This window comes from Miniopterus schreibersii (assembly GCF_964146895.1).
Source record: "Miniopterus schreibersii genome assembly, chromosome: 2".
NCBI lineage: Eukaryota > Metazoa > Chordata > Mammalia > Chiroptera > Miniopteridae > Miniopterus > Miniopterus schreibersii.
Genome location: NC_138102.1, coordinates 56,911,955 through 56,938,565, shown reverse-complemented (window position 1 = coordinate 56,938,565; position 26,611 = coordinate 56,911,955). Strand labels below are relative to the sequence as shown.

The following is a 26,611-nucleotide window of genomic DNA, read 5'->3' as shown; positions in this document are numbered from 1 at the left end:
GGATGTGATAATTTCTCTCTTTCATTAATTAAAAAATATTGATTACACATTCTATGATAGGCTTTTTGTTAGATTTTTGTATATTGAAAAGTAAGTAATATACATTTCAATTGGCTTAGCCTATAAAAAAGTTTTGACTTCCTGCCAACTCCATCATGTGAAGTGGTTGCAACTGTGATAAACTTATGATTTCACACTTTAAATTTCTAATACATTAAATATATTATTTAATACTTGTAACTTAGGAAGGTGAATATTATGATTAAACATGAATCACAATAAGGTTTCTTGAATAGCTTTCCAATGTGGTCATATTAAAAATCTAGGCAGCCTGCTTCCAAAATCTATGCTCTTAATCTCAAGTCACACTGTCTCTTGCCAAAATAGTCCCTGATAAAGGTCTGGGAATAGAATGCTGGAATAAGTAAGTCTAAGTTTTGCAAACTTCCATTATCACAGAAAAACCCAAGAGGTCATTTAACATAATTGCACACTAATCAGTTGATGCCCTAGATTGAGCCAGTGTCCCAAAATCTCCTGAGGAACTATAATAACTGGCATAAAAATCTTCAAATAGTCAAATCTATAAACTGGGAAGTATAACAGTTATGTAGTCTACATATTCCTTAAATTCATAGTAAGTGTGGAATTTGAGGAGTACATGTGAAAACACTTTCACTAAAATAAAAGATTATTTTGTTTACAAATAATATATATGTGTATATATATATGGATTGTTACATGTTTTCAAATTGTATAACTTATACAATTATACAAGGACCAAAAATAATGTCTATTCATTATACTAGTAGATTTAGACATCAATTTCTGAAGCTACAGGAGATGCTGGTCTATATTATTTTTGTATCCTTTGATAAATGAAGGCTGAGCAGTATGATATATTAATTCCTATTTATAAATATTTCTTCCAAATTTATCAAATAATGTAGAGTTAATTACAGTATTTTGCCTATCATTTTACAATGTTAAAATAGAATATTTCTCCTTTTTTAGACTATGATATTTGCCATACATACTAAAAATAAAAATACCTTTAAAAATAATCTTTAGTGTCAATAAATGTACTATATATGATACATATTGCTAATTTAAAAGTTTTTATCCTATCTAAGGCAAATTATAATGGTTTCATCTAAATTAGGATGAAACCTAATTATTCTAGTTATTTACTTATATAACAGAACACACACACACACACACACACACATATATATAATTCTATTTCATAATAGAATTCTATATAAAAAGTATAGTAATTCACTGAATGTTCAAAAGAGACATAGAAGAAGAAAGAAAAGAAAGGGGAATAGAATTCCAAGTTAGCTGCTTACTTTTCATATTTTAGCCCAGAGAAAATCTTAATGCCTTTACAGCAAAACTTGTGCAGAATAAGCACACTTTTAGACACAGAGAGAATTTATTTCCAGTGATCTACACCCACATAAATAATGTTTCTAGAGTGAAAAATATCACCTTGTTATAAAATACTTTACATAGTATTATTGCAAAGAATTTTATATAAAAATTGCACTATATGGGAGGCTAAAACAGCAAATAGTTAAAGAAAAGAAAAGCCACAAAATATAAATAAACTACGTCATTATTGAGCAATCCAAAGCAGAACACATTCAGTTTTTGCACTCACTATTGTTCTATTATTGGGAAGAAATTTTTCAAAATCTTGTCTTAAAGTCCAGATGTTTTCTCATTATCTTCAAAATACTTTCCCAATAGCTTATCAGATAACAGAGATCTATATCAATAAAATTCTCCTATTCATTGTATATCTGACTTTTGGGGTTTGGGGAATATTTTTAGATTTACTTTAGCAGGATAAATGGCTCTATAGTTTAAGATGAGGATAACCCATAAAGCTGTATTTTAAATACTGTGAGTTTATGAAGCTAGTAAAAGCAATTATAATAAACTATAATATGTTATTATATTTACTGCTATTTTGTTTTGTTTTCTTTTCCCAAGCTTAAATCAGTCATTACATTATCTGTGGTCTTCCCCAAGTTTCTCAGAATCAAGGGACCTTTCCTTTGAGGTCCCCAAATAGTTTGGCAAATTCCACTGCATTGCAAAGTTTTTGCAGTAGAAAAATGTTGTCATATTCAACACTGTATCATCATCTATAACAAGGTGCCTGGATGGCCAGCTCTTCAAATGTATTTACTGAACTACCCTGGTCACCACAATTTAAGACTGTTTCACAGATTTTCAGTGTTTGCAAACTATGTAGTGAATGGTCAGTACACCACAGATAAAGAATTTTATGCGAAGTTAAAAAACATATTAAAAGATCCATCACATACTTTAGATAAAAAGGAAGTATAACATTGAAAGTAATAGGTATAAATGATGACTTGATATCAGTAAAGACAGACAACACAAATCTTGCTGAATTTGGGATTGGAGCCAACACAAAGGATGCAAAAATGAAGAGACTTAATTTTGTTGAACACAAAATTAGGCCATGCCTAAAGTACACCCTCCTTATGCTTGGCCTTTTCAGTTTGTGATTAGAAATTGACAAGATAGAATCATTATGTTGAGAGAATTTAAATGAAGCCAAGAGGTCATGAAGAAGTCTGCCTTTTCCATGTCCCACTCATGGACTTTTTAAGCTAGCCATGAAACAGCCTCCAGGATTTTACATTTTCTTTTTACCATGGCAACCAGACTATCTGCTTTCTGCACCTTGGAAAGAGCCAATTCTTTTTGACAGCCAGAATTCTTCACTTGCCCATGGACCTAACCAATCCTTGTTGCCCGAGCCAAAGTTCTTCATTTACAAGGATGACCTAAATGGAAACAGCTCTTGTGGGTTTCATCATTATAAATTCTGCCTTTCTTTGTTCACTTTAAGACACAATTTGGGTTACTACCTGAATCTGTGCCTCCAAGATTGCAATCCGTTGCTCAAATAAAATGCTTATTATTATTTTCTTTTACAGTCTGATGTTTTTTATTGCTTAACAAGTTACATGAATCAACTTTCAATTGGGTTATTGCTCATCAAATATGTCATCAAAGAATGATCTCCTTCATATGATACAGATGTTCACTGACGGCTCATCTGCTTTTTCTTGAGATACTATATTTCTATTTCTCATTACCTTGCACTTTGGATTTATAAACTCCTTGACAAATAATGTAATTGGCATTGAACCTTTGAATTATATGTTTTTAGGTGTGGTTTTGAATTATATATTTTTAAGTGTTTTTGTTTTTGTTTTTTTGTTTTTTAAGAAAAGTAAATTATATTAAAAGTAAAGTATATTATGACTGATTTGCCCATGGTATTTTCATGCCAGTGACACTCCAGGCATAGCCATCTTGGGAAGAGTCAGATGGTTGAGTCTAGGAAAACACAGAGGTTGACATGTCTCCCTCTCCACAGCGCCCAGTCACTAAACTCTGCTAGAATTCCCTGCTTTCTTGCCCTTTTATCCTTCAGCTACTACCCATTACTTAGGTCCACTGACTTACTTGTAAAGGAGTCTCATGACTTGTGTCTCTGCAGGGTTACCTACTTGTTGTCTACAATCTCCCTAAAGTTGTCACTCAAATAGGGAAGACTTCTTGTTGCGGGGATAGGACCAGGTGCTAATTGTGGCAGCAAGTGAGTAAGATATGCCCCCACTTGGGATCTCCACTGACCTGAAATGTTCTTATCATCAATGAGCAGGGCCCCTATGATAGCAGCTAGTCCCTCCTTGGGATAACTCATTCCACAAACTGTAGTCTGGTGCTGCAACACTCCTCCAATACTTCTGGCCCACACAGTGGTCTTAATTCATCTGAGGAGGAATGACACCCTTCATGTTGTTTATCACCTGCATGGCTTCCAAGTACCCCAGGTGAGATGTCACAAAAAGTGACACACCAGACACTTTATTCATCCATGTCCTGATTCAAGATTTAGTACTGCTTGAGGGCTAGAAAGCCACCACTTTTCTCTAGGGCAAGGGAGCCATGTATGTTGTGTGGCAGGGAGGGTTCAGAGTAGCTTAACATTTCAGCCTCAGAAGGTCCTGAGCATGGAAAAGGAACCTAGGCCTGGTGGGAAGAAGGGGAAGGAGAGCAACCATGGGAACACAAGGCGAGGGGATCTATCACTTCAGTTTTTTTTTTCAGTGACTTCAACGGTAAAATGAATCATTCTGTACTAAAAATAATTACTTTGCATATGTTCTGAAAACATGTCATTCCCTGGGAAAGTGTGCACAGAGCTTTAATTGTGCAACTTGCATTTAACAGACAACACACTTGTGACTAGGAGAAAATGGGTTACTGATCCAATTAAATTCCATTTCAAACTCCAGTGCCATAGTTCTTATTCACACTATTCTTTTTAGGTGTAAATCAATGTGCAAAACACTATACACACAAATCCACTTATCCCAGGACATATATATTTGCATCATACATTTGTGCTGAATGGAGTTCTACTCAGCAGCATAATTTATGAAAGCATTCTGAATTATGGTATATAACTTATTGGTTTTATTATTATATAATTCATTTAGTGATTTCCAAGGACCCATTTTTCTCAGAGTAGGCACACAAGAACTGCCTGTTCTCATTTCCTTTTTTCTCAGTGGCTTTCTACCCACATACAAGGTATAATACAGGGAATTTCCTGCAACTTAAGTAACAAAACACAAGATTAGAGAAAATAACTTGAGAGCAAATTCTGAAATATCATAGTTATTCTTATTTAAAAGCTGAGTGGTAATCATTTACTGATTTTACTAATCTTTAAAGATGCCTCATTGTCAGACATTTGTATTTAATATCTGATACTGATCAAGTAGGATTGACTCAACCAACCTGTGCCTTATTGTTAAATAAATTAATTTAATGTTATTTTTATTATTACACAATATAATAATTTATTTATTATTTGTTAAATAAATTAAGCTTGAACTTATTATGTAGCTTAATGTAATTTAACTCAGAATTGTCACATGATACATAAAGAAAGAAATATACATTGCCTTTCCTAAAATTTAGGCAATTATGGTTAGATAATTTATAATAGGGATTCTTAATCTAAAATTTCGTGTCATGGATTTTAGCCTATGAATCTTGTAAACTTTCACATGTATGACATAGAATAACTTAGAATATGTATGAATAACAATTTAGAATATGTATGAATTTAGTCTGGTCAAGACGGCAGCGTAGGTAAATAGGGTACAGGGATCATCCAACAACAACATCAAAATTACAACTAAACTACAAAACAACCATCATTCAGAACCACCTGAAAGCTGCCTGAACAGAAAGGTAAAAAGAAGCCACATCAAGACTGGTAGGAGGGGGGGAGATGCAGAAGGGCTAGTCCCGCACCTACTTGGTGAATAAAATTTGGGAGGGAAAACTCGGATGCAGAAGTCTCCCCTGAAGAACGAGATGTCCCAGCCCCACATCAGGCCCCCCCAGCCCAGGGTTGCTGTGCTAGGAAGAGAAGTCCCCATAACTTTGGGCTGTAAAAAGCAGCTTGGACTGTGGCTGAATAAGACTAAGGGCTGCTGGAGTCCCAGACATTTTTCTTAAAGAGCCTGCCCATGGACTTACTCAGGCCCATTCACTCTGAGGTCTATGTCTGGGACACTAGGTAAATACAAGGAGGAAATGATTTGTCTGGCATTGGGGCAAAAGCTGGAGGGGTAGCTTTCTTCCAGACAGAAGTGTTCCCCTACAGAGCTGGCAGGCTGGCTACACAGTTAGCCCTACCCTGGTGATTACCTGAGACTCCTCTCCACCCAATTACAAGTGCAAACCAAGCTGTCTCCATTGGCTTTTCCATACAGATTGCCTGTCTTAGTTCGTGCTTTGGACTTCTAAAACCTTTCAAATGAGCAGCATCTGGCCTCATCATGCTGTGTGCCTCTTCCTTAGTGGCCCCATGTGCAGCACTAGCCACAGCCAGCCTTGGTTTATAGCTTGGCCTCTCCTGGGTACCTCTAAGCCCAGCACAAGCAACAGCCATCTATAGATCGATTTGTAGCTAATGCTGGGAGGCACCAGGCAGGGTATGGGTGGTGACTGACCTTGGCTTACACCTCCTGGGAAACCTCAGAGCCAGAGCACCTGGTACCCATCTTCAGACCATGTCAAAGCACCAACCAACCTCATCTACAAGGGACACACTCAAGGAATAGACTCAGCAGGTATCAGAACGCTGCAGAAGTAAGTCCTGCTCTCTCAGGTTGACTCTTGCACAGCCAATCCTCCTCAGTGGCCACAGCCAGTTCTTTCAGCCATTTGGCCTGTGTGTATATCCCTTCCATTGAGGTGCCAACAGCAATAAAGTATCAACTACAACAGGAGGGTATATACAACCTACATGGGAGGCTTCACCTGGAGGGCCCAGCTTAAGTGATCAGGGAGGCTGTGCCACTGGGCCCTACAGGACACCAACTACTTAGGGCCATCCTACCAAGTTGGGGAGAAATAGCAGCACTACATAATATATAGAAACATACACAGGGGAGCAGTCAAAATGAGGAGACAAAGAAATGTGAACCAAATTAAAGAATAAAATAAAACTGAAAAATAACTAAACAAAATGGAGACAAGTAATCTACTAGATGCAGAGTTCAAAGCACTAGTTACAAGGATGCTCAGTGAACTTAGGGGCAGAGTAGATAAACTTAGTGAGAACCTCAACAAGGAGATAGAAAACATTAAAAAAGGAACCAGTCAAAAATAAAAAATACATAACTGAAATGAAAGATACATTACAGGGAATCAACAGTGGAATAGATGAATTAGGGGATCATATTGGAGATTTCAAAGATAAGGAAGCAGAAAACACCCAATCAGAACAGTAAAAAAATTTTTTAAAAATGAGGATAGTATAAAGAGCCACTGGGACAATTTCAAACACACCAACATTTGCATCATGGAGGTGCCAGGAGAGAAAAAAAGCAAGGAATTAAAAACCTATGTTAAAAAGCGATGATGGAAAAATTTCCAGGAAGTGAAGTGAGTCCCAAACAAGACAAAGACAAAGAAGCCCAAACCAAGACACATCGTAACTAAAATGATAAAAGTTAAAGACAAAGAATCTTAAAAGCAGCAAAATTAATCAGTTAATTATCTACAAGGAAGCCCTCATGGTGAGGGTGTGGAGAAAAGGGAACCCTAGTGCACCGCTGGTGGGAATGCAGACTGGTGCAGCCACCATGGAAAACAGGATGGAGTTTCTTCAAAACTTTAAGACATGAACTGCCATTTATTTGACCTAGTGATCCCACTTCTAGGAATATATGCTAAGAATCCTAAAACACCAATCAGAAAGAATATATGCACCCCTATGTTCATAGAGCAATTTACAATAGCTAAGATCTGGAAACAGCCCAAGTGCCCATCAGTAGATGAGTGGATAAAAAACCCCAAACACACCTATGGTACATTAACACCATGGAATACTAAGCAGCTGTAAAAAAGAAGGATCTTTTACCCTTTGAGACAGCATGGAGAGTATTATGCCAAGTGAAATAAGCCAGTCAGAGAAAGACAAGTATCACATGATCTCATTCATATATGGAATTTAATGAACAAAATAAACTGATGAACAAAAGAGATCCAGAGACATAGAAGCATGAAACAGACTAAGGAATCTCAGAGGGAAGGTGGGGAGGGTTGGGGTGGGAAGAGATCAACTAATGAACTTATATGCATATATACTTAGCCCATGGACACAGACAATAGTGTGGTGAAGGCCTGGGTGGGAGGTGGGGTATCTAGGGGGAGGGGGTCAATGGAGGGAAAAAGGGACATCTGTAATTTTTTTTTTTTAATATCTTTATTGATTTCATAGAGAGGAAAGGAGAGGGAGAGAGAGAGAGAAACATCAATGATGAGAGTCATTGATTGGCTGCCTCCTGCACGCCTCCGACTGGGGATCGAGCCCACAACCCGGGCATGTGCCCTGACAGGGAATTGAACCCCGATTGCCTGGATCCTGGGTTGCCGCTCAACCACTGAGCCATGCCCTGCCAGGCTGTAATACTTTTAATAATAAAGATAAAATTTTAAAATAATAATGTATGTGAGATTGTCAAACTTTAAATTTTGGAAGATAGTGATTTCTAGATTAACATAATTTTCAAAGAAAATTAAGAAAGGTTGTAAATGTTAAAAGAGTAAAGCATTAGTTATTTTGTAGTTCATAGTGCTATCTTAACGTGTATTTAAGGGGTACCCAACGAACCATTATAATAAAAGTGACATTCCTAAATCAATGTCACCGTGAAGGATTAGACAATGTTTCTTAACACATGTCAAAAAGGCAAAGGGAGTAAGAAATCTAATATAAAATTATCCTTGGCTTGAAATAAATTTAGAAAGCTAAATTGATGAGTAATATAGTAAAATACAAACGTGGTTCCTTAGATACTTATGTTATGGGCAGTTAGACAGACGCCAGGTATAGAAACTCACCAGGGCAGAAAGCTGATGACTATTCTATTGAGACCCTCCCCTGAGACTTCCCCTAAGATTTCCACCTGCAAGAGAGAAATAAAAATGCTCAGGATGAAGGACCAGGGCACGGTCTCCCCCAGGGGAGCATGCCTGGGCCATTCCCTTTCCCCATCTTCCAAGAGTCCTTATGAGCCTTGTAACCGCGGGAGCAGTGGGCAGTTTGTCCCAAGCTAACTCCCTGAACCTGTCTCCAAGGCCCCCTTTTCTCTGACTTCTCAGTGAGCCAAAGCAGCCTGCCTAGCCTCTCCTGTTGCTTCTTCTATGCACCTTCCTTGTTTCACTATCTTAAGCATATTTTTGCTGTGGCCAATAATTTTACTTACTTTGTTACACTTTGTCTCTTCATTGAAATCTTTCCTTCAAGAAGACAAAAAACAAGGTCTAGTCCTCTCCCTGTAACAGTTACTTATTTTGACATGTTTACAGAAAATATTCAATTTTACCTAAATTTATGACAACCTGAGCTTTTTACATTATGGCGATGTACACATATGCCTTTTTATATCAAAAATAGTCACAGACTAAAGGGTAGTAATGAATGAAAAAGATTCCTGTTCATTTAATTTTTCATTCACAAATGTTCTTAAAAGAAAAAGAGAGTAGTCAGCAATCATATTAGTTTGTTCATATATCTCTGACACAAATTAACTCATAAGCATTGATTCTCTCCTTTAAGCACTCATAAAGTAAAGCTGCACATGAAATAAGCAGGAACATTAAATATACAAATACATTAACAGTCATCAATGTTAACCCTTAGCCCATGTTAGCATATTCATAAAGTAAATTTCTGCATAACAATTAACGATTCATGCTGTTTCAGCACCAACTTGGCAGATAATGAGGAGGCTTCTGCATGTTAAAATGTAAATGATCTTACTGACCAAACGACATATTTTTTCCATAAAAAAATTTAGCCAGTGAAGAGCTAAAACAGGGTTGCAATTGCAATAACATTTTCTCTGGAATTAACTAAAAACTCCCTTCAGTAAAAGAAACATTATCAAACAACTTACTAGAAATCTGATAAGGTAAGGTTACACAGCAGGTCAAGTCACTCCTATTGTCTGCAACATGATTTATAATGCTTGTGTCTTGCAGAAAATCTATTAATACAGATACAATGCCTGTCCTTCCATGCGAGTGCAATAACTGGGTCTATTCAGCTGATTTCAGTCTTGCACAGCGATTGCTTAAGTGTTTCAAAAGACTATCTGCTACCTAATGTTATATATGGACTGAGAGTTGGCATAATGTAATTAACCCCAGCTTGTAATTATTTCTGAAACTGATGCATGCAACTCATCTCTCTTAAACTTCTGCCCTCCCTATTTGATGAAAGGCAGTCATTTCAAACTCAATGTGAAGGCAAGCCTCCAAAGCCTAACCCTGTTTCTGATCTCTCTTTTTCTAAATATTATGTGGGGTTTCATTCCCTTTTTTCCCTCATTCTATTGTGCTCACTTTGTTATTCATTCATTTGATCAATCATTCAACAGAAACAATGTTTTATCATGTTCTTCGGTGAAGTAGACCTATAGCATATTTCATGGTTGAAAATCCCATTGAAATTTTGAAGACACAAAGGGGTGAGGGTGAGGAAAGGATCTAGGTAGAATGAGAGTAATGTGTAAGGATGGGGTGATGAAACATCATGGAATGGTCTGGAGCTACAAGTGTCTCTAGGATGGCGGAATAGCAGGAATTACAAGGAAATTCAATTACATAACTGGAAAAGTAGGTAAGCAACAGATTATGAAAATACTGTATTCTAACAGTTTATACTTATTATAGTTTCTGAGGAACAACTAAAGATTGTTTTGCTGGAGATAGATTTAATCAGATTTGGACTTATGAAAATTAACCATTGAAAACTATGATTTAATACAATTTTTATGAAGTTCTAGAACAAGCAAAACTAAATATATATTTAAGGGTGCGTACAAATGTGATAAATATCTTCCAAAAATACATGCATTACAAACACAAAATTCTTTCTATTCTCAAAGAATAGTGTCTATCATTGAGGAAAGAACAAGTAAACAGGATTTCAAGGAGTTCACAGATAGGAATATACTTAAGGAGATCCATTTTTAAATGGAGAAATACTAAAATGAAAAGTTATTTGAATATTATACTTTACTGTATATTCTAAGTGTCAAACATTACATGATTAACCACTTAAAATGAATACAATTTTGAAATAAAATATTTGAAAACATTACAAGTAAATTTTAAATACTACATAGTAAAATATTTAAAAGTGAATTAGAATGAGAGAGACAGAAATAGAAGCTCTGCAGCATCTCAGGTGAGACAGAATGAAATATTTAACTCTGTAGTGAACTCTAGGCAGAGAAATGAAGTCAGGTTCAGTTAATTGTAAGTGAAAAAGGAGAACAGTAATGAAGGTTGCCCAAAAATTCAAGGTCAGGAGGCTCTAAAGGTGAAAGTGTTCATTGATGTTAAAAACTGCAGAAAACTGAGACAGAAAAGTACAACTGGATTTTTAAACTCTGGGATCAATACTGGTCAGCTCTGTCACAGCTGTTCTGTCTTCGTGGAGGCTAAATCCATATTGCAAGAGAGGTTGAATAATTTCTTAATTGGAGTTGCTTAGGGGTAATGATCTGGTTTGGAGGGTAGGTGCTAGGGTTCTTGTCTTGATATTACAATTACAGAGAAACTTCTCATTTTTAGGAATGTCTATTATAGTGCAATAAAAAATACATTCTTATGATGTGCTTATTTATACTTACAACATTTTTTTAAATGTAAATTTTGAACAGAATCATCATCATTGTCACCATCATCATTATTCTTATTGCTATTAAATATATGTGCTGATTTTAGGAAGCACTGATGGGAATGGAGATGCCCTCGTAGCACCAAAATTTTTGAGGAGGAATCAGGGTTTAAAGAGGAGAGTTAGTGAGAAATAGTATAGTACAACAGCTAAAGTTATAGACTTTGAAGCTAGTTTCCCTAATTTGAATTCTGGCTTCACCATTATCTGAGTGCAGTTCAGCAAGTTAATTAACTTTTCTGTGCCTTAGTTTCTTAGACTGTAAAGATACTGCCGATCGTAGAGCATTGTTAGGATTAAAATAGTTATAGTTAGTATATGTAAACAGAACATTGCCTGGCTTATATAATCAATTTATCAATATTATTGTGGTGAAATTGTAAAGGAATTATAATTTATTGTCCTTTCTGGTCTCTATATTACTAAGAACTATTATGTGACACTTGTAAATAAGAAACATTATGACTATACATCATTTTAATGTCATAGCAAAATGTCTGATAGTGACCATTGAAGAATTATTTAATTTACTAGAAGAATATACATTTATTTTATTTACCTTTTCTATTGATTAGCACTTAAGTTATGTAAAATTACTTATTAGCTTTCATAATAACAATAGTTGCAAATGATTTCTATCTTGTGGAAAAGATAAACCTTAATGTTTAAAGTTTTATTGCCTTTCATGACCTCAACAGCTTTTTTAACTTTGCAAATTAATTTCAGCATTCTTTTCCTTAGTGACTTGGCCTCCTTAAACTAGTTTTACCATCCTGCTGATACTCTCATTCATAAGATAAATAAATTACTTGGCACGTGCTCAATATCTATTTGTGTGAGTCATGGTTTTTACTTTGTTTGTATTTAGTCATGTTCTAACTTTTAATATGTATGCCCAGTTGTTTATAAGTCACTTTTAACTACTCCCCAATCTCTTATAGTAGTAGTAAATCAATATAAAATAAGCCTCAATAGGAAATCTTACGGTGTTTGAAAATAGGTGATCCTTATTTAGATATGGAAATATTATAATATTTGAGCAGCTTGTTTCTTAATACCCCCAGGACAGTAATGCTGCCTCTAGGGCCCCAGGTAACCATAGCTTCGACATAATGTTCCAGATTATAAAGGCCTGAAGTACTCAAGGTGCTCTAAATCTTTGACGTCATTCTCTAACCTGCTCCTTACTCGTGTCTATTGGATCACTCAAAGGCTCCCATTTTTTCTGTCTAAAGGAACTCTATCACTATGAACTTGTGTAATGCTGGCATGCAGCAGGTTTTCTGTTTCGGACTCCACCCAGGACTTTCTCCTCTAAGTAGGATATTTCTGAATAATGAGACTCAGATCAAACAACCCTACTAAATGAGGAACAGGCAGTCCAAGAGTGTGGACTCACTCTTCCTTGGACTGCCTGTTCCTCATTAAGCAGGTGGTCTTGAGTTGTGAGTGCAGGGTGGGGAGAAAGAGTGAGGAGCAGCTAAGCAGAGGGTAAAAAAAAGTTCAGTAAGTCCTGAAAACTCCCCAATCCCTCAGAAGTATAATTTCCAGCCAAACTTGGTCTTCCTATCATTACTAAAAGGCCTTACAGCCAACAATGCTGAGTCACCTCCCTTCAGCCCTTTTTCATTGTTAATCATTACAGTGCCCTGAAGATTGTACCTTAGCACAGAAAGAGAGGAAAGCGTGTTGGTTAGATTGTGTCAATGCAAAGGAAAAATTGGCAATTTAGGAAAGAAGCTATTTAACAAAAAACAAAAATTCTAATGCCAGAGTAGGGTTAAGTGGAAAGCAAGCACAAGAATTAGTCTTCAATAAGAGGAAAGATACCTGTTCTTCCAAGATTAAAAGTATGCCTAGGTGTATTAATAAAAAGATAGTAATGTCTTTCATTAGCCTTGCACTTTATACTTTGTAAAGTACTTTACATACATAGTTTATGTTTGACATTATTTTTCCTCAGATCAAGGCTAAAATCACTGATATATATGTATATATATATGTATATATACATATATATGAAATCTAATGGTGCTTGAAAATAGGTGAACATACACACACACACACACACACACACATATATATAAAGAGAGAGAGAGAGAGAAGAGTCTGATACTGTTAAGAAATTAATCATTATGCTCTATTTGGCTAAAAAGATGATGAGATTTATTTTTCTGTCTAATTATCTTTACTTTGACATTTTTATTGTTAAAAAACATTCCTATTTTCCTCTCATTTTAATAACAAACATTTGTTCCCAGATGTTATTCATGTTTGTGTTGCTTTTACAATGAAGTGAATTTCAGTGCTCTAATCTTTCCAAAGATTTGCATTAAAAGAAATAAACAAATATAAAACACACTAGGGTTGATGGCCAGGGTTAGGGGCTAAATATAAAAATAATTTGGAAAACAATAAAAAGTCAAATATAATATGTATTCTTTCACTAAAAATGGCAAGCATACTTTCAAGTTATTATCTGTAGAACAAGTTTGTTCTTTTTTTTAACCTATGTGATATTCCATAAGTTGTAAATAATATCACAGTGAACTTTTATTATTAAAGCAACCATTAATCTTAATAATAGTAAATGTTTGAATTGATGTGGGGAGCTGTCTTCCACTATTTTAGGTCGTGTGTTTTCCATGGTGTGATTTAATTCCAAATTCCAAGGGTGGCATATTACCACAACTAACCAGTCAGGACTGCATTTGAGGAGGAATTAAGGGATAGAAATATTGCTTACTATGAATTTACTCATCGTGTGATATGAAAAAGGCATATATTAAATGTCACGTTTTTTATTAACCAATATGGGAAAACTAATTCCATTTAGGTAATAGCTCAAGTTAGAGTAAAATAATTATCATATTAGTACTATGAAAAAGCCATTGAGCACTTATAAATCAAGGATATATTTCCCCTTTGAACATCAGGAAAATTCTTCTTTGGAGACAAAATTGTTGAGATAGGACTTAGTAGTTTTTTATTGAAATTATTGAAAAGTCATTTCTGTCACAAAGATCAGCAAGCCAAAGAAAAATTCTCATTTGCTGTAGCAATCAGTCGAAAAATACAATTGATTACAATTCCATGTATAATAATATCAAAAAAGAATAAAGCACTTAGCAATAAATTTAATAAAAGTATAAGCCCTATAACCTAAAAGTTAAAAAAACAAACATAAGATGTCTAATGTTCATGGATTAGAAAATTGATCTATAGAGTCAAGGTAATCCTTATCAAAATCCTTACTTGCTTATGTTCACACTGACAAGTTGATTCTAAATTTTATAAGACACCTGGATATCTACACATAAAAGAATAAAGTTAGACCATCTATCTCATGCCATCTAACAATTAACTAAAAAAAAGAAAAACAGAAAAACAGAGCAAGATGTTGGAACTAAATCCATAAGACTCATATAAGATAAAGTATGTGGAAATCTTTGTCCTTGTATTGGTCAATGATTTCTTAGTTATGATACAAAAAACACAAACAACAAAGTGAAAAATTCAGATAAATTGGACATCAACAATAAAAACCTTTGTCCTCAAAGAATACCATCAAGAAAGTAGAAGACAACCCACAGAATAGCAGAAAATATTTGCAAATTGTATAGTCGATAAAAGACATTTCTAGACTACATAAAGGATTTTTACAACTCAACAATAAAAAGACAAATAACCCAATTAAAATGAGCAAAAGAGCTGAACAGATAATTCTCTAAATAATATATACAAGTGTCCAATAAGTACATGGAAAGATGCTCAATTTTATTAGGCATTAGGGAAATGCAAGTCAAGCTGAGAAGATATCACTTCATGCACACTAGGATGGCTATTATCAATAAGAAAGTTAAATAAAACAATTTTGTCAAGGATATAGAAAAATTGAACCCTTATGTGAAATGGGGCAGCTATTCTGAGAAAGAGCCTGGCAGTGCCTCAGAATCTTTAACATAGAATTACTGTGTAACCATTTCACTCTTGGTTGTATATCCAACAGAAATGAAAATAGTCCCACACAAAGACTTCCATACAAATGCCATAACAGTATTATGCATAATAGCCTCAAAGTGTAAACAATTCAAATGCCCATAAAATAATGAATAGATAACTAAAATGCTGTATATCCATACAATGCAATATTATTTGGCAATAAAAACAAATGAAGTACCAGCACATGCTATAACATGAATGAGTCTCGTAAACATTACACTGAGAGAAGGAGCAGCCTCCAGACCACATATTGTATGATTTAATTTCTGTGAAATGTCCATAACTGGGAAGTCTATATAAACAAAAAGTAGATTATTGGATGCCTAAGACTGGTGACTGTGGAGGGTGGGATGGGGAGTGACTATTAATAAGTACAGGGTTCCTTTTGAAGTGATGGAAATGTTTTTAACATGCAAAATTCTGTGAAAATACTAAAAAACACTGAATTTTGCCTGGCTGGTATGGCTCAGTGGCTGAACATCGACCTGTGATTGAAGAGATCGCAGTTTGATTCCTGCTCAGGGCACATGCCTGGGTTGGGGGCTCGATCCCCAGTAAAGGGCATGCAGGAGGCAGCCCATCAATGACTGTCATCATTTTATTTATTTAAAAAAAAAATAACACTAAATTTTACACTTTTTAAAAAAATATATCTTTATTGATTTCAGAGAGAGGGAGGAAGAGGGAGAGAGAGAGAGAGAGAAGCATCAATGATGAGAGTCATTGATCGACTGCCTCCTGCACACCCCGACTGGGGATCGAACCCGCAACCCAGGCATGTGCTCCGACCTGGAATTGAACCGCGATCTCCTGGATCCTAGTCGATGCTCAGCTGCTGAACCACGCCCGGCTGGGCTGAATTTTACACTTTAAATTGGTGAATTGTATATAAGTGAATTATGTCTTAATAATGCTGCTTTTATAAAACATAAAACACATGGAAGCAGTAAAACATTCATTCTTCTACAATCAGCTGTTAATCTCCAACTGTTGTTAGATAATGTTCCACTTGTGGTGACATTAAGTTTTTATTAATTATAAAATGGCACTTATTCACATTATCTAGAAATTCATTTACATTTCATGAATTTATTTTATTTTATTATTATTATTTTTTAAAATATTTCTTTATTGATTTCAGAGAGAGGAAGGGAGAGGGAGAGAGAGAGATAGAAACATCAATGATGAGAGAGTCACTGATCGGCTGCCTCCTGCAGGCCCCTGACTGGGGATTGAGCGGGCAACCGGGGCATGTGCCCTGACTGGGAATCAAACTGCCATCCCCTGAATCCTAGGTCGATGCTCAACCGCTGAGCCACACTTGGCCGGGCCATTTTATGAATTTTAGATTTAACAAGATATAAAATCATAAGACTGCAAGGGGCCATAAGGGACTAGTATGGTCTCAGATGAACTTCATCATTTTCCAGTTAATGAGAGAGATCTCAAGTGAATTGCTCAAAGACACATGGTTTCATTAAACCTAGTTAAAAAGTCAGGTCTCACAATTTTCAATGCATTTTTTACCTTGTACTTTATGGTGTTTTTGTTTGTTTGTTTGTTTGTTTTTTCTGCTTAAGAGGTGTTGAAGTCGCAAGAGCCTTCAGTGATCAAGAGATTATGGGAACTTTTGAAACAAACTAGTTAAAAAGTGAGACTGTTGACTTAAAGCAACACTGGTAGAAATATATTCTGGACAAAATTAATAAATAAGTAAGAGTGCAGCTTAGACTTTTAGCCCATGTTTTAAAGAACTACTTGAGAAATTATCTAGGTTAGTTTATCTATCTGGTTGGAATTACTTCCACAATATCTATGGCAAGAATTTTACCATTTCTTTCCTTAAATCTCAGTGGTGTTCTACACTCTCATACGTAGTTTTAAATATGAACTTCAAGAAATGTCACAAATTCTAAGATATTATTAATTAAAATGTTAAGTCCTAGTATTTAATATTAAGAATATGATAGGCAAGTAGACTATTTGTACAAAATTCTTTTATTAATCATGGTTTTGAACAATGAAAACTAATATTTACAAGAAATTATGTATTTTTCAAAATCTAATTTATATATACATTATATTGACTTTTGAAAACAAGACAAAGGGAGCTCTAGATTACTATATGTTTCTGTTCTTTAGCCAGTAGGATAAATCTATTTTCTACTAATGTTTGATATTGAAGAATACCATTGAATGAACAGGTGATGGTGGACCTGTGTTATCCTTTTACACAAGTTGATTTTGGGAGCTGGTAAATTTTTCATTTGTTGATTTATCAGGAAAGTTCTTTTACTTTGTCTTGGGACCTGAAACTTCACTAATTCCCATCTCTATTTCCCAGGCTGCCAAAGGATACATTTACTATGAGAATTTTATAGATCTTGGTGTTGTTTAGCTTAAGGTATGGTTATTACCAAGTTTTATTTGTCCTAAGCTGGAATATATCATTCATATTTCTACCTTCTTGAAATAAGACAATTCTCAGAGCATTCTACGACTTGAAAAGTGAAAGCAAAAAGAGTGTAGTTTTACAATGATGAATTTCAAGTGAGTTCATCAAACTGACCATTTTTTATTCTAAATGCTCTAGTAAAAATAATATTATTTTCTATGCTGAGTTATATTTCAATCTACTGACAACTAAGCCATCACAAAAAACTAAAATAATTTAGCTACTGAAGCAGACTATTTAAATGCAATGTTGGCCACTTACAAACCAAACTTTAGATTCTTTGAGAGTAGTTGATATTTTCAAGTTTTCAATATTTAATGACATCTTTCCCCATAATCTTTGAGAATAATTAAGAAAATGAAACTTGCAACATTCTTTTGAAGAGGAAGAAAGTACATCTTTGCATCCCCAAGTGAAAAGTTAACAAGTGACATTTGACAAGTTAAACTTAATCATTACTAAAATATCCGAATTGTTGTCTATATAGGGTGGGGCAAAATTGGTTTAAAGTTGTTTGTATGGAAAATAATATAATAATTAATAAATAATAATATAAGAATAAACATTGTATTTTACATACCCACAACTATAAACCTACTTTTGCCCCCCCTCTATTTCCTTTATTCTTTTTCTAATTCTGGGTCAAATTAAAAATAAAATAAAATGTAAAAATTAATATACCAACAAAGATCATAATACAAATGTATATGTATATGTAGAAATACATATTTTTTAAAAATGCAAACTAGAGTTACATAGAGTTTACTATTTAACAATATACCTTTCTTCTGATTAATATGTGCAGTCAATGCTGATACAGATGTCTATTTGTATATGTAAATACATGCATCTATGTCTTAATCAGTGACTAGAAATAATAAACTCTATTTTTAACTTCACCAATTTTTATCTAGATCAACTGCAATATATTTATTTCAAAAGTATGTATTTTCTACTACATTTCATGTTATCCTCTGTATTTTCATCATTTAGTCATTATCATTTATTCATCCATATACCAGATGTAAAAATAGAAACACTACTCTGTAAATTGATAATCAGCTTATTTTCCTTTCAAATAGAACTGGAGCAGAAACTCAATTCCATCTTTACTTATATATTTGGAAATTTTTTCATGTTCTTTTCATTTAGATTCAATTAAAATGCAAATTATCTTCAACAAATGCTTAGAATACTAGAATATCTGGCTTGAAATTTATTCAGTCTTAAGTAAATCTACTTAGATTTAGTATTGATGAAATAGCCCATTTTGTTTAAAAAGTGTTTAATCTTCATTATTATCAAGAAAGCCCTTTTACTAATTGTGAATTATATAACTCTAACTCAAATAAAATACATTTTTTCATGTTTCTCAAATAAATATTATCTAATGTTAAAAAACAACACAACAGCCAGTCGAGTGTGGGTCAGCGGTTGAGCATCGATTCAGGATCCAGGAGACCGAAGTTCAATTCCTGGTAAGGGCACCTGCCTGGGTTGTGGGTTGATTCCCAGAGGGGGCTTGCAGGAGGCAGCCGATCAATGAGCCTCTCATCAATCATTTTTCTCTCTCTCTCTCCCTCCCTCTCTCTGAAATCAATAAAGATATATTTGAAAAAACAACAACAAAAATAGTTATGTGCTTATTAGAGTAAATCCTACCAAAAAGTATACTATTTGTTGGAATTACTTAGAGAGGTCAGGATCTGAATCTTAGTCTTCAGAAGTTTGCTGATTTCTTATTACTATTACCTAGCAACATTTAATTACTTATAATGTGATGTTTTATGTAATTTCAATCATATATGACAACGGGATACATTTGATCTAGTATTAATTCCTCTGTTAGTATGTGTCCTTTATGTTGGACCCCAGGTTTTATATTTATTCCTTTTTAGAATGGTGGCTTTCAATGAAAACTAAATTTAAATATGAATAACTTTCATTTAAAGTACAAAAATATTAAATATAAACTTTGAATCTGAAATAGGTCCACTGAAAACTTAAGAAAACACCCACACAGTAGATGAAATATGTGCTTCCCGTTGAACAGTTTTGAAATAGCTGATTAAAAAGTTAAAGAATTGGTCCAGCAGGCATGGCTCAGAGGTTGAGCATCAGCCTATGATCCAAGAGATGGAGGTCTGATTTGGGTTCAGTTCCCAGTGCTTGATCCCCAGCAGGGGGCATGCAGGAGACAGTTGATCAGTGACTCTCTCATCATTGATGTTTCTCACTCTCTCCTTCTCCCTTCCTCTCTCTGAAATCAATAAAGACATAGTAAAAAATAAAAAAAGTTAAAGAACTGTAAAGGTGATGGGTGCATCCTGTATGTATTTATTTATAAATACATTTAAATAAAGAAATATGAAAAGTAAAATTAGGCACAATATAAACATTTTTTATTTATTGTGGAATAAGGATAATATATTTCACTTGAATTTATTAATATTTATAATATTTCATTTAAGTTATTAAATTTCATAATATATTTTAAATTATTAATATATGAAAGTATTTATTCACTTATTCTTTTTTCAAACATTTATTGGGTGTCTAAATGAGAAAGGTATTATACTAAGAACTAAGAATACAGCAGGGAACAAGTCAGATGCAAGTATCACCTCATGGAACATGTAATCTAGTTCTGTACATTATGTTAATATATTTACAGTAAGGTGGGGTCTGGGGGAACATCTGATACTCTATTAGAAGTTACTTTTTCCTCAAATTTGTATGGTTGTACAATAAATTTCTGAAAGTATTCTTTTAGGGAATGGTCTGCCCCCTCTCTACTCTGCCCTTTTTACTAAAGGCAGACTGGGTTTCCCTTCAGGCAAATGTTGATTTATCATGTTTCTTGTGAAGTATAATCTATCTTCTTTTTATGTCTCTTTAAAAAATTACTGTTGAATGTTCTTAAGCACAAATATATCTTTAACAGAGAAATGGCATTAAAAGAAAAATCTAAAATGGAAATAAAAAGAAATTAGTTCTATGTGATTCATTACCTCATCACAAAATATAAATATTTTACATTAGTTCATGATGTGCAAATTATTATAATTGAGACTTTCATATGCATAAAAAATAAGAAATTTTCTCTCTTTTGAACAAAAGTATTGATTTTATTTGCTGAACTGGGCTTTGCAAAGTGAAAAGGGCATAACGTTTCTGGCTTTTCCTTGTTCTGACATTAGATTGGAAGTCCTTTTTGAACTACTAAAATAATGTAGGAATATTGCTTATCACAGAAAGGCATTCTATTGATTAAATGATTTGAATCATTTAACACATATGGGCAAATTACAATAAAAATCCTATAGATGTGCCTTTATAGAACAGTTTTTAACAGTAGAGGTGCTTCTTGAACTTTTATTAGTTATATTGTTGCCATAGTATCAACTCAAGACACTCAGCAACCTTACAAAAATGTTAATCTGTTGGACAATAAAAAACAAGCAAGCAAACAAACAAAAACCTGATACATTTTAATAGATTTTGTGTGTTGTGATTTTATACAACTTTGTGTTATACTTTTGTGTTTTAGAAAGGAGAAGAAATAAAAAAATTAAAATATGCAAATGAAAGAATCCTTAAAATGAATGGAATGTTTTTCAATTAGATGATTATTATTGTCACCTTCATCAACAAAAGGCAGGGCACATTTCTTAAAAATAAAAAAGTCTTAAGTTTGGATATAAAATCTTAAGATGGAAACATATTAGAGGGGCTTCTGAATGGAGGAAATGGGCTGTGTCTAAAATGAACCCTTAAAAAGCTTATACTTTTCATTGTATACTCTGTGGTTATGTTTAATTAGTCTTTGAAACTATTAAAACATATTTAATTGCAATTATTTTATAGAACCCTAACTATTAAAAGTTCTCTATAGTCAAACTACAGTTACATTAGTGAATACTTATTTGTTACAGTATTACTATTTTTATACAACTCTATCAATTTATTCAGTGTAATCTGAACATCCTGTTTATGTATGACACTAAACATAACTAAAAGTAAATGTTTAAAACTCCTTTACTCAAATTAACTTTCAGTTTTAGCCAGTAGACTGAAATTTTGCCAATGACTGTCAGAACACAAATAAAAACTGCCTGCAAAGAGTTGTGAGTCTAATTTATGGACAGAGCAAGTAAAAAGAGAAACAAGAATAAGAGGAGGGTCCTCTCTAGCTAAGCTTCCATATGCTTCTTATTTTTGTGAACATTAAGCATGAACGACAGTCATCCTCCAAGCCACTCATTGTACACAAGTTCATTTGTTATCAATTTACAAAAACCTTCTGAAAGTCATTACTCAGAGCATTCATATATATGAGACAGTGAAAAGGGGTAACACCAACTAATGAACGTAAAAAAATAAGAAAACATTCTAAACAAATTTTAATACTAATGCATCATATAATAGTCCTGAGAAAAGTTATGGGTGTTGTAAACTTCACTTTGATGACTTAGAAAAGCAAACAAATTTAAAGTTAAATTACATTTATTTTCCCAAAGCAAACTCTAAGTTATGGTTTATATGAAGGGTTATTGGTAAAGATGAAAAAGCATGCTGCTAGCTAGAAACCATGAGAAACGCCAGGTATTTCAAAATCATGACCAGAAAACACAGAGAGTTTGTTCTTTTTCTGTCATTGTCTAATGGCTCTGAAGGACAAGTGAATGATGTATGTATAGGATTTTTTTAGAGTACTAGCCTCTGAAAGGGCAGCTACTCTTATAATGACTCAGGAAGCTTTTATGCTCCAGTTCTGTGAATTCAACCTTTCAAGGCTACCGATTGAACAGGGTGGCCTCTAATTAGTCCTGTCGCCACTGCTTCCGCCTCCAGCGTAAACACTGTGAAATGTTTCATGCCATGCTGGTAGCACTAGCCAGAAAGTGAGAGTAAAGAGAGAAATTAAAAAACAAACAAAAAACAAAAAAAAACCCTAAGGAACAAAATATGGAGTTCATTGGTCTCATCTACGTTTTAGATTTATAATATCTATTCCTCCCAAGCCATGTTGTGAGGTGTTCTGGATATCAGAAATCTGACTTGATAACGGGTGAAACATAATCATTGTATATTCATTAGTATATTGGACAGAGCATGAAATTTGTAGTAACGTAATACTAGGTTTAAATCCCCCATTCTATCATGTTCTTTCTGTTGTTCTTGAGTAAGTTATTTAGCACATCCAAACATTATTAAATCATTTAAAAAATGGATGTAACACAAAACTTGCAAGAGTTTAAAAAGATTAAGTTAAATAAGTATGTTTAACACCCTGAACCATACCTGGTACATACTGTGCACTTAACTTGTACACCGCCAGCACCGGTAGGGGTGAGAATTGCCATCCAACACAGTGGCAGAAGCTAGAGTGACCTCAGTCTCCCTGCAGAAGGTCAAACAAATGCTACCAAGGAGCTACCAGATGAGTAGTTGAGGTAAACAACAGCAACAAAAACTATATATATATATATGTATGTATATGCATAATAAAGGCAGGAATTCATACTCTAAAAGGCATAAAGCAGTGTAAGGGAATAGAGAGTTTTGAAGGCAGGTACACTTTATATTTAATATTCAGAGAAGAGATTTCTATGGAAGTGACATTTGAGCAGAGATACGAATGAGGCAGAGGAGAAAGGATATGAACATTTGGCAGAAGAGTGTTTCTGGCACAGGGAAGAAGAAAGCACAGAGGTCACCATGAGGCAGTGTGCTTGATGTAGCCAAAACCAGTAAGAAGGTCAGTGTGGCTGGAACCGTGTGAACAGGAAAAATAATGGTAGGAAGTATGATTGGAAAGAAAGTTAGAAGAAAACCATGCACAATCTCATTGATTCAATCCAAGAGGGCAAAGAATCACCATCCAGAAAATGTATCCAAGGAACTGTGGGGATTAATTAATATATTACAAGGTACTAGATGCTTTGTTAGGCCCAAACAAATTTCACTGGAAAAGCGTGTTCTCTGTCAGAGAGGAGTTTGCAATATAATTATGAAGACCAGTCACAAATAAAATAGATAAATAATTGTATAAGGGGGTTTATGATGACATCACATAATCCTAAGAAGAGGACTACTAAGATTTCAAGTGAGAGAAATAATTCCATGAAAAGATTTAAGGTATTTTTAGTCATGGATTAATTTAATTTGGAAACTGATGGGCCGTTTAGAATTAGATACCGGAGATTCCAGACAAAAGAAATATCATGAGTAAAGTACAAGTTACAGGAATTAACAGCATATAATTAGGAGGGGTAAAATCAATTCCATTTTTTGGAGGAAATATGTCGATGCAGCATTTAGAAGCTAGGTGCGGAGCACCACGCATATCAAAGTATGGAGTCTGAACTGCTATTTTGGGGTAGGTATTGAAGACAATGTTGGATTAGGAAGAGAGGCTACTCCATGTCCTATGTAAGAAAGACTTCAGATAGAGATCTGGAGACCTACACAGCTTTTGCATAGAGCTGTGGAAGGCAAGGTTAAGGAAATTTCTACTACTAATCTCAAACCTTCAGTTTAATGTGAATTCTTCTGAAATAAACTCTGCAGAGACACTGCATTCCTTAAGGACCTCTAGAAGGCTTCCATCAACTTTCTCAGTCTCCAGTAGTGAAGGAAATCACTTTCAAGGGCTCCCTTAGATGTTATTTCAACTTTTCATCTGTCCACATCTGCCTGCAACTGTGGGTGGCTAATAACAGCTTCCTGTTCGTTTTCACTTTCTGTTTTTTGAGTGAATGCCTTTTGTTGGCAAATTCTAACCCAGAACCATAAGGAGAGAGAATTTCTGGGAAATGCAGTTCAAGGAGTCTCCTCTAAAGGCAAAGCTGACCTTGGAGGGAAGTGCTGATCAGGCTAAATGGAAAACCCAGAAGAGAAAGATCAGAAGACTGAAGTGGACTCTGCAATTTTCATCCATCTTCACACAAAGCAGATCAACTCTAATATTATTCTTTCATATTTTTATTTTGAACAGATTACACTAATAAAAAAGAAAAGAGAAATACTTAAATGTTATTGTTTTAGATATAAGTTTGTTCTGTCAAATACAAGAGAGTTATTTTCATTCTCTAATATTATTCAGCCACAGGCACCCATCATTTTTTCCAACTTTTCTTCATATGAAATGCTGATAAAATATTTACTATTCTTGTCATTCTCATCTGTTTCTGCTTGTCATTCTCTAACACTTTTAAAATGTGAAGTACAGAATTAAACACAGGTCTCATGATGAAAACTGACTAGTAGAGTACAAGGGGGGCCTATTTCTTTCAGTTACTTTTTTGCTAGCTTTGTATTTACACAGTCCAACTTTAAATGCTTTAAAATTGGCATCACACTTCTTCCTAATATTGAGCTTGCAATAAAAATTTTCCAGTAGTTTGCACATGAACAACTGCCAAGCTGGGCCACTTTCCCTGAATAGATTTTGGAGTCATCCACACAAAATCAATAGCCTAAGCCAAATAAATGAGTGAAATTTCTAAAGAAAGCTAGCAAATAATATTAATAGTAAACACAAACAGACAGCAAATTAAGATCTAGACTTCAAAGACCAAGTTCATATCTAGAAAATCTTAGCAAGAAAATTAAAAATTAGAAAAAAATGTTACTTGTGAAATAAATAACAAATAATTATAGCAAATAAAGAAGTTAATTCAGTCCTGGAGGTAATAGGAAAATGAGGATGATTTGCTAAAACACGGTTAACAAGAAAAAAAATCATAGTATAATAGGTTTGTTCTCAAAGCACAGATTGGATAGATTGGATGAAGACATCTGCCGGGTTAATCAAGGATTAGAAGCAAACATGTGCTGGGAAGTTATAATATTATAATATCAGATGCAAACACTCATTTTAAAGTGTTGGAATGGAAAGAAAATAGTGATCTAGGAAGACAGCTGATCAGTAGATTCTCTTCCCTAAAATAGTAACCCATGAACATCTAGAGAATACTGGAGCTTCATGCCTCCAAAAGAATTAGAAATCATTTAAATTTCAACAGACATGACATACATAATCCATTTGTAGTTTTAAAAATAAATTAAAATATAGTTGTTTTAGAACACTGAGTATGTGAGCTAGAACTCTTCTATGTTTCTGTTTTAAATACATTTTACTTACTATAAAGGCATACATTTTAAAGTGTCTAGAGAAAAATATATCATTACTATTGTGTGACAAATTGCAGAATAGTCTAAGCAGCTGCAAGAAAAACATTTTTATTAGTAAATTAATAATTTCAAACTAGAGCAGAAGGGACCATTATCCCTCTGGATGTGGAGGCATATTGTTTTTTGGCTCACTAAGCCAGGAGCTCCTAATTGTAATGAAATGTGCATAATTAAATGACTGCAGTTGGACTTTGATATTTTAGTTGATGAAGTATTTGCTTACATTGATCTCACATGGTTCATATAATTTCAATAGTGGTATTGTGGCCTGTCATGAAATATTTTGAAAGAAGAATTTGACAATAGAATCACAAAGCAAGTATCTTTTTCCTTGCATTTCTATATTTTCATTTAATTTACTAATCTGCTTAAAGGATTAAAGAAGAAAATTAACATAATACACTGTATTGAAATTCTATCTAAAAAAACAATTAGAAGACTTTTAAATGACTGAATATTATTAGTGGTTTGAAAAGGTGTTTAATGTCAAAATAAGAGCTCTTTAATAAATAGCAATTATAAAGCTTAATGAGCTTTATCTCATATAAATTATTCCCTTGATTTGAAAAAGGAAAGTTCTATAATTTATAAGTGGTTGTTCCAGTAATAATAATAAAATCATT

The 26,611-nt window shown here is 34.0% G+C and overlaps 1 protein-coding gene across 1 annotated transcript in view; it reads right to left on the bottom strand.

Moving 5' to 3' along the window:
* KLHL1 (kelch like family member 1) overlaps positions 1-26,611 on the bottom strand; it is a 331,681-nt gene that overhangs the window by 140,340 nt on the left and 164,730 nt on the right. The window lies entirely within an intron of this gene.